The 6,649-nt window shown below is 47.9% G+C and overlaps 1 long non-coding RNA gene, 4 other non-coding genes and 1 pseudogene across 5 annotated transcripts; 1 reads left to right on the top strand and 5 right to left on the bottom strand.

The window, feature by feature from the left end:
• Positions 1 to 495: 495 nt before the first annotated feature.
• Positions 496 to 3,357, bottom strand: LOC109682926 (uncharacterized). The gene is made up of 5 exons (XR_002212043.2): positions 3,108 to 3,357; positions 1,853 to 1,933; positions 1,483 to 1,564; positions 1,142 to 1,192; positions 496 to 622 (listed from the first exon to the last, which is right to left on the bottom strand). It is a non-coding gene; the product is annotated as an uncharacterized lncRNA (long non-coding RNA).
• On the bottom strand, positions 692 to 765 carry LOC141425383 (small nucleolar RNA SNORD99). Its single transcript, XR_012450434.1, has one exon. It is a non-coding gene; the product is annotated as a small nucleolar RNA SNORD99 (small nucleolar RNA).
• LOC141425325 (small nucleolar RNA SNORA61) lies at positions 1,328 to 1,456 on the bottom strand. The gene has a single exon (XR_012450389.1). It is a non-coding gene; the product is annotated as a small nucleolar RNA SNORA61 (small nucleolar RNA).
• Positions 1,672 to 1,802, bottom strand: LOC141425314 (small nucleolar RNA SNORA44). Its single transcript, XR_012450381.1, has one exon. It is a non-coding gene; the product is annotated as a small nucleolar RNA SNORA44 (small nucleolar RNA).
• Positions 2,391 to 2,527, bottom strand: LOC141425293 (small nucleolar RNA SNORA16B/SNORA16A family). The gene has a single exon (XR_012450363.1). It is a non-coding gene; the product is annotated as a small nucleolar RNA SNORA16B/SNORA16A family (small nucleolar RNA).
• An 89-nt stretch (positions 3,358 to 3,446) lies between the features above and the next one.
• On the top strand, positions 3,447 to 4,831 carry LOC109682913 (ferritin heavy chain pseudogene; annotated as a pseudogene).
• The last annotated feature ends 1,818 nt before the right edge of the window (positions 4,832 to 6,649 follow it).

Genomic DNA, 6,649 nt, shown 5'->3' with positions numbered 1-6,649 from the left:
CCTGAGTTCAAACCCCAGTGCCCTCCTAAAAAAGGGTAGCATGACAAAAGTTGACCTGCTATACAATTCCGTATTTGTGTGATAATGTGCTGGCCCTTCCTGAAAGATTCTGTAGTTTATGATAAAGATCTGTCTACTTTTCACTGTAGGGGTAGGGAGGGTGCTACCTGAGGTCAAAAGGCATAAGAACACTTGGCCAGGCATTTTCTTCCCTGTTAATCACACAATTCAAACATTTCTGATGGGCACTGGTAGCTCACACCTGTAATCCTAGCAAAGCCAACCTGGGTAAATAGTTTCCAAGACCCTATCTTGAAAAAAGTCCCTTCACTCAAACCCCAGTACCACCAAAAACAATGCTTAAGTATCCCTTAAGGACCTAAACCAGTCTCAGGACCAGCACAAGAACTTTGTATAAAATGCACTGAAGGAACTGACACTAATTTGGGTCCACACATGGAAACAGGAATAGCCAACAATTTGAGAGGCAAGATCTAACACTTCCAAAGGCTTTTATTGATCACCTATATTTACAGGTGTACACCAGAAACAGCTTTAGCAAAAGGTTGTTTGGAGAGCTTCATTCTTCCACTTGTGTTTTCCTTGTCTGCTTCCTCTGCTCCTGAAGAAGAAGTGGAAGCCTGTGTGTTAGTTCTGTACCGACTCGTCCCCACCCTGACGTTTTCCTAAAATCTGGTCTCAGTCCCATATCCGCATTCCTCATCCAAAGATGTCCACTCAGATTAGGTTTCATCCTGGACCAGTGAGCCTGGAAATCTTTAATACTCATTTCTAATCTCAATCTGTCTCTACTCCCCCTGGCATTGCGGGAGATGAGTTCGTATCAGACTCTGTCATGAGCTCCAGCCATGTACAGTACTTGTAGCTCAGTCCTTGCTGCCAGGGGTACAGGGCGGTTCTACTTCCAGCATGGCCTCTTTAGGGTGGGCAAATGTTTAATTGATCAAGTCATACTGTAAAACAAGTTATCTGCCCCCTTCACAAAAAGCTTACAAATACAGCACACAAGGAAAGCCAGATGTAAATTACTAAAATGCTAATCCTTTTATATAGATCTGAATACCCTTCTAATTCTATCTGTTAAACAGCTTAAGGACTGGGTTCACAATCACTAACTTACCCGACTCTGCAGACCAGTATCAGATGTGACTGCTTTACTGGTTACATAGATCTATAAAATTAAAAAGACACTTATCAAAAGAAAATTCCCCAATATAGTTATTAGTCACCAATCACTGCATTAGCCACCCAGAGCTGCATGCTCATGTCTTCAGATTATCCCCATTTTCCTGGGAAGAAAATTCAGTCCTGTTTGAAACTAGCCCACATGCTATGCCAGGCTGCAATGCTGTGAGGCAGCTTCAGTATCACTTTCCCTCCTTTTACGACCACCAAGACCAGCATTCAGATCTGATGGGAAAGGGAACCAGAGGGTTGAGAAAGCCTTAGTATCAACTTTACCTGAGGCTAAAATACAGCTCCAGAGACAACAAGATGGTCTGCTCAGTAAGTATCAGACACTGCCAGAAAGCCTGAGGGCAACCTGCAAGAATAAAAGCTTAGTGTGACGACTTAACCAGGCTGGTTCAGTAGTACATGCAGCTGGGTCACCTGGACTCAGGTGGAAGACTTCCAGACCATGTCCTAATACATTATAGGAAAGGCGAGTGGCAGCTGCAGATATTGGGGTGACCTGAGCTGTCAAAGTCTCTCCAGGTTTCTCTTGCATGCAGTTGGAGATCCCATGGCCACAAGAAGCCACAGCCCTTGGGAACATGCTGTACAGGCCCACCAGGTAGTTCCCAAAAATAAGTCTTTGGAAGAAACCTACCAGGTCCTGTTGCATTCTATCAGTGTCGGGTCTCCTGAAGTCCTTATTCGCCAGTCTTCATGGACTCTTCATTGGGGACAGCTAATGTGAATGAGAACACAATTATCCTAAATCTCATTATTCCCTTCACCTGGTCCTCAAAAACAAGACCTTTGGTCTTTTTTTTTATTGTTTTATTATTCATATGTGCATACAACGCTTGGGTCATTTCTCCCCCTGCCCCCACCCCCTCCCCCTCCCTAAGACCTTTGGTCTTGACAGAGCATTGCCTTATGCGCCACTGAATGTTCCCAGGACCTACATCCAAGATGCTCAATCGCCCCTGCATACTGGTTCTTAGGTCAGCAAGCTACTTCTCTATACCGGTGACTTTTTTTTTTTTGCTGGGACTACGGTTTTAACTCAGGGATTCATTCTTGCTTGCAAAGCAGGCACTCTACTGCGTGAGCCACAGCTCCAGTCCACTTTTGCTCTGGCTATTTTCCTGGGTTGACCTTGAACCTGGATCCTAACCATCTCAGCCAAGTAGATAGAATAGTTCTGTCTTTTCCCAAAATGTTGCAGATCAGTTACAGCAAACAGAACGGCGACCGTCAAGGAAAAAGCTGTTAATCTGGGCTCCTCTTTGACCACAGCAGCTATGTGGAAGCAACTGCAGCTTCGATAAGGGCCACAGGGCGATGGACATCACAACGTGAAACCCCAATAGCTATTCAGCCACCTGACTCACAAATCCTGTGACCATTAGGTCCCAAGGACCACTACGGTGTACTACGCGCTAGTGTTTTGTGCGCATTATCTCAATCTTCGCCTTACTATTTTAAAAGACGTTCAGGACTAGGGTGTGGCTCAGTGGTAGAGAGCTTTGCCTAACGTGTGTAAGGCCCCAAGTTCCAGCCTCAGTACCTAAGAAAAATAGGGAGTCACTTGCTTATCAGCGTAACAGTCTGCAGAGTTGGAATTCAGAAGGCTTTGGGGCTTGGAGATGTAGCGGTGGCATAGCTCGCCTAGCATGCGCTAGGGCCGTGGCACCGCAACAAAAAGTTTAAATGACTAAAACTGGTCCTCCTGAAAACCAGAAGCACTTGCCCAAGGTCACCTTCACCTACCAGGAAGCTCCCAGGCCATTAAATTGGTGTCACACCCAAACTACGTCACATCAGGCACCGTGCAGGCCGCGATCGCTGCAACGCCCAGGAATGGTTACCGGCTCCCGCCCGCAACGCGCACGCAGCCGGCGACACGGGTCACTCACCGATCAGACCCCAGCGCAGGACGGCGCGGGCCGCGGCGGGCTCCGGCCTCTCTCTTCGCGCATGCGACCGTCGTGGCTTTCTGGCCCTGGGCCGCACAGGTGGCGAGGCCTCCACATCCCGCAGATACGGGCGGCGACCAGCGAGCGCGGGAGGTGGGGGGAAAAGGTACGGGAGAGAGGCCAAGCTTCACACCATTTGACAAGCCTCAAACACGGCGACCGGCAGAAAGGACAGGCGGAAGCCTGCAGAAAGCTTATATACACCCGGTCCGGCTGCTGCGCATGCGCACGGCGCGCGAAGCTACTGGGAGTTGTAGTCCACAGGCGCCACCGCGAGCCGGATGCTCCCTCGGTGGGAAGTCGCCCCGCACCTCGGTTAAGCGGCGCTAGGCTCGTACCGCAGCGGGCCCGGGATCCGGCCTTGGAGCTGGGATCCACCTCGGCACGCGAGGCGCCTGAGGACGCAGGGAGCAGCGATCGCGTGGGCTTCCCGAGAGACGTTGGGAAGGAGGTCGTGGGAAGGCTTCTTAGGGGACGCGTTCAGGAACTGTCTCCTCCGCTAGCATGTCAACTTTACTGAGCGTCTACTGTTTACTCTGCGCCGAGTCACGTCACCCATCTCGTTTTCATAATAGCCTGTGGAGAGGTTTCGTAATTATTTCCGTTTCACCGATAGGGAAATTGAGGAATGAATGACACGGCAGGTAAGCGACATAGACAAATCCTTGTCTCTCATTCGCTGCCATGTGCTATTTTTTGGCTCATAGAATGAATGAATGAGCATCAACATAAAAATGCAGTGACTGACACGTTCTTCGCGGAAGAGTCGCCGCGGCTTCCTACGTCAACAGTGCTTGAACGGAACCCGGCGCTCGACCCCGACCCCGGCCGGCCGCTCAAAGCCAGAAGCCCCTCACCACCTCCTCGCAGCGTCCTCGGACCGCCCCAAGGCCACCGCCACCGCTCCAGCGCCGTGCAGCACCGCACCTCTCCTAGGCGCCGCCATGACTACCACGTCCACCCCGCAGGTGCGCCAGAACTACCAGCAGGACTCGGAGGCCGCCATCAACCGCCGGATCAACCTGGAGCTCTGCGTCTCCTTCGTGTACCTGTCCACGTCTTACTACTTTGACCGAGATGATGTGGCGTTGAAGAACTTTGCCAAATATCTTCTTCACCAATCTCATGAGGACAGGGAACATGCTGAGAAACTGATGAAGCTGCAGAACCAACGAGGTGGCAGAATCTTCCTGCAGGATATCAAGAACCCAGACCGTGATGACTGGGAGAGGGGACTGAATGCAATGGAGTGTGCATTACACTTGGAAAAAAGCGTGAATCAGTCGCTACTGGAACTGCACAAGCTGGCCACTGATAAAAATGACCCCCACTTGTGTGACTTCATTGAGACTCATTACCTAAACGAGCAAGTGAAATCCATCAAAGAATTGGGTGACCATGTTACCAACTTGCGCAAGATGGGAGCCCCTGAATCTGGAATGGCAGAGTATCTCTTTGACAAGCACACGCTGGGAGTCAGTGATAACCAGAACTAAGCCTTAGGCTGACTTCCCCAAAGCTATGTAGTGCTTCTGGTCATCAAGGCAGAGCATGCATATTGTGGGGTTACTTTTACCTTCTCTATAAGTTGTACCAAAAATCCATTTAAGTTCTTTAATTTGTAACATTCCTTCAAATAAAGATACTTAGTACCCCCCCAAAAAAACAAATGTAGTGACTGCCAGGTGCTTCTGTGTTAAGTTTTGTTCTTACACACACACACTTTAATTTTTTCTCCGAATTTTTTTTTGGGGCTGGGGGAGGTACTGTGGTGTGAACATGGGACCTGGCTCTTAGCCTCAGCCATTTGAGCCACCTCCCCAGCCCTTATAAAGCAGTGATTTTTAATTTTTTTCAGTACTGGGTTTTGAACTCAGGGCCCCACATTTGGTAGGCAAGCTCTCTACCACTTGAGCCACACCTCCAGCCTAATTGATTTTTTTTTAATACTTTTAATTCTGAGAAAAGTTGAAGTAAAAGCACTCAGTAACCATTTGTTTAGTAACTAAATTTTTGACATGGTCACTTCTGAATATTGTACTGTCCACCAAAGAAAGAAAACCAAAGGATATTTTATTGAGTCAGAGGTCCACTCTACTCAAAACCCAGGAGACAGACCTTGGTGAAAGGAAACAGGCTTATTCAGGGCTGACCCTGAGGGAAATGGAGCTCTCTCTTACATACATTTTAAAAATTAGCTAGATTAGCCAGGCAGGGTAGTGCTCTGCTGTAGGCCCAGCTCCTAGGGAGACTGAGGCACAAGGATCATAAGCGCAAGAGTTTGAAACCAGTAACAGAGGGAGACTTCATTTCCAAATAACAAAACAAAACAAAAGGCAGGTTTTACTATTCCCATTTTATGAAGAAGGTGAAAGATTCTGATAGCATAAGAAACCTACTGAACAGCCAGGTGCTGGTGGCTCACACCTGTAATCCTAGCTACTCAAGAGGCAGAGAGCAGGAGGATCAAAGTTCCAAGCTGGCTTATGAGACCCTATCTCAAAAACAAAACAAAAACAACAAAAAAGGGCTGGTGAATGGCTCAGGATGTAAGCCGTGAGTTCAAACCCCAGTACTGCGAAAGAACAAAAGAAAACCCTACTGATGGCTTTTGAATGTGTAGATCCAGCCTCTCCTGGACCAGACTTGATGTCCTACAGGTGGCTTGCCATGTCCACCTGGGTGTCGCATAGGCAGCTTCCCCTCCAGACCTGCCTTCCCCACTTAAGTAGTCTTTGGAGATCACCTGTGCCCTGCAACATTGTTCGTCCAATCCACCAGCAAATCCAATGTGCCCTGCCTTTAAAATGTGTCAAGAACCTGACAACTTTTACTGATGCCTGGAGAACTGAGTACTGTTGGTCCTGATGATGGCAACAGACTCCTAGCTAGTCTCTCAGCTTTGACCTTTGCCCCTACAGGCTGCTGTCAACACACCAGCCCAGATGTCAAGAACAGGAGTTTTTAGGTAGGCACTCTACCACTTGAGCCATTCCACTAGCCCTAGCAACAGTTTTTAATTTGAGAAATCTAACATACTGATTTGTTGTTGTTGTAGTTTGTGCTTTTTCTGTCCTCTTTAAAATTCTCTACCTAAGAAAAGAAAAAGGAAAAAAACGAAAAAAAACTCTCTACCTAACTAAAATACATTAAGATTTTCTCCTGGAAGCTGGGTGTGGTGGGCACACAGCTGTAATCCCAGCACTCTAGAGGCTGAGTCAAGAGAATCTGGACTCCATAACCATATCCTGACTCCAAAAAAAACAGACAGGAAAGAAGGGAAGGAGGGCGGGAAGAAGGGAAAGAGGAAGGAAGGTGAAAAAGGAGAAAGAAAAGGATTTACTTTTGGGCTGGAGGCACAGCTCAGTAGGAGTGATGCCAGACTCTGGGATAATCCCCAGCACCAGAGAAAAATTTTTTTTCTTATGTTTTATTTTTTTCTTTTTTGAGTACTGGAGTTTGAACTCAGGCCCTATACCTTG

The sequence above is a fragment of the Castor canadensis genome, chromosome 7 (assembly GCF_047511655.1).
Source record: "Castor canadensis chromosome 7, mCasCan1.hap1v2, whole genome shotgun sequence".
Lineage (NCBI taxonomy): Eukaryota > Metazoa > Chordata > Mammalia > Rodentia > Castoridae > Castor > Castor canadensis.
Note: the sequence above shows the minus strand (reverse complement) of the source record. Positions and strands in the feature narration are given on the sequence as shown.